General features: G+C 44.8%; 1 non-coding gene across 1 annotated transcript; it reads right to left on the minus strand.

The window, feature by feature from the left end:
• Positions 1-1,216: 1,216 nt before the first annotated feature.
• Trnav-cac (transfer RNA valine (anticodon CAC)) lies at positions 1,217-1,289 on the minus strand. Its single transcript has one exon. It is a non-coding gene; the product is annotated as a tRNA-Val (tRNA).
• Between the last annotated feature and the right edge of the window lie 1,211 nt (positions 1,290-2,500).

Consider the following 2,500-nt stretch of genomic DNA (forward strand, 5'->3'; position numbering starts at 1 on the left):
CTCACCGCCGGCAATTACTGTAAATTAAATTCAGTTGTGATCTCAGGTCGGTGCATTATCAGTGTCTATGGGGTATTGCTTTCGCCACTCTTATTAGTATTGAATCAGACTGATGGTTACCTTCGACCTTCTGTTATTTTCATTTTCTATTTTTTTCTATTTCCATTTCTATCATCTCCGTCCCCTTTTGTTGACCAGGCCATCATCCTGTTATCGTCATGTTTGGATTCACTGTCTCCCTAGGACTCTGAATGAGTTAATGGGAGTAAACTCATTATCATTGTCATTGTGTGCCACGGTGTGTGTGTGTGTGTGTGTGTGTATGTGCCGTGTGCGCGATCGAGCGTGTGTCGGTCATGTCACGTGTCTGTACGTCAGCGCGCGCCGGGGGACGCGCGATTGAGTCGGTGCGTGGGTACTATGACGTAAGTCAGTCAGGTGTGTGCGTACGTGCCAATGCGGCATACTACACGCTCTCGACTACAGTGAAGGATACCCTGGCAGTCAAAGAGACTCATCATGGCTACACGGCATGTGTTCATTACACCGTGTGTGTCAGTGTGTGTGTGTGTGTGTGTGTGTGTGTGTGTGTGTGTGTGTGTGTGTGTGTGTGTCGGTGTGCCGTGTGTGTGTGTGTGTGTGTGTGTGTGTGTGTGTGTGTGTGTGTGTGTGTGTTACTCAGTGTGTGGACACACTAAGTGTAGTTTGACTGACATAATTCTTGCAGAATGAGTTCCAGCTTGATAGGCCTCGGGCTGGCATTCCCTCGTTACTGACACGAATTTTCAGTGTTTCAGGACTGTTTCATTTTCTGGGTTTCAGTTTTAGTTTCAACTTGAGGCTGAGGTGTCAAAGAGTGCGGAATGACCCATATACGCAACGGCCACATCTGTTAAAGGAAAAAAAGCTTAAAAAAAAAAAACAAAAAAAAAGAAAGGAAAAAAAAAAAAAAAAAAAAAAAAAAAAGCAGATGCGTGATCCTCGCGTAAATCCAACACAGTGACCGATCAAGCCTTGTGAGCCAGTCCTAGGTTTGCGTAAACATGAAATATCATGGGGGAGAAAAAGAAAAAGGAAATATGTGTAGTTTAGTATTATATATACTCGAGCCAAAAGACAAATATTTTCCTGTCTGTTTACAGACGATAAAGATGTGTCTCAACTGACACTGCAAAGTGGGAGACAAATTATTAAAAAAAGAAGAAGAAAAAAAAATTGGTTCGGCTGGGGGTCGAACCCAGGACCTCTCGCGTGTGAGGCGAGCGTGATAACCACTACACTACCGAACCCCTTGAACCATGGTGATGACCAAGATGTAGAGTATCGACACTACCTGCGCCGAATGACTTGACTTCTCCATTGGTTGGACCGCCAGATGATCTTCAGTCCCACCTAGACAGATAACCATGCAGGGATCCATTACCTCGAACAACGATACATTCTCCATACCAGTCCAATCCCCAAGTATTCGTTTCGTTTATCTATTTATAGTCTGTTCATCGAAGATGATGAAATTAGACTGAAATCCCCAAGTAGTAATTCTGTCGAGTAATCCCCATCACACACACACACACACACACACACACACTTCCACCGTTAACCCACGCACAGACACACTGGCACACAGACAAACACACAGACTAACACACAGAGACACATACTAGCACAACACGTGACACGCGCGCACGCACACTGACACACACGCCGGCACACACCGTAACACCACCATCACCGCTACCACGCACTGTAAGAACACACACACACACACACACACACACACACGCCAAATGTCAACAGTACTCTAATTATAGAACTGTGCCAAACCACTGCATGGGTTCTTGACCGTCTGACTGACAAAAGGTTAGCTCAGTGTTGCCAGTGGTATGGTTACTCAGAAGTGTAAAAAGAGTGAATTGGTGTACGTGTGTGTGTGTGTGTGTGTGTGTGTGTGTGTGTGTGTGTGTGTGTGTGTGTGTGTGTGTGTGTGTGTGCATACATAGATACACATACATACATACTACATACAGTATTAAGAGATAAGTTTAAATAATCAATGAGATCCCATAAACTGCTTTCAGGGAGACATGCAAGAACATTTCAAAGAGTTAAAAATAATTTCTGACAGTAGTGACAACAGCAACAGCAATAACAACAACAACAGTGACAACGACAACAATTGAGAACTGTATCAATCACAAACACATCCTTTTGTTCGCCGAAAACAGAGTCACTGACATGTCAATCCTGCTACTGTCAATTTAGCCGCCGGTTGCGACGCATCAGTTCCATCCGGAAATACCTGTCCATTGACGCAACATACAGACTTGTCGTTTCTCTCCGGCATTCTCCGGCTCTCACCTTGACTACTGTAACCCTCTGTCTGGTTTGCCTCGGCTTCATCCTTTCAGTCTCTTCAGCGCATACAAAACTCTGCTGCCCGACTCGTCAGGCTCAGAAAGAAAAGATCTGAGCACATCACTCCTCTTTCAGTGCAACATCT

This window comes from Babylonia areolata, chromosome 8 (genome assembly GCF_041734735.1).
Source record: "Babylonia areolata isolate BAREFJ2019XMU chromosome 8, ASM4173473v1, whole genome shotgun sequence".
Classification (NCBI taxonomy): domain Eukaryota; kingdom Metazoa; phylum Mollusca; class Gastropoda; order Neogastropoda; family Buccinidae; genus Babylonia; species Babylonia areolata.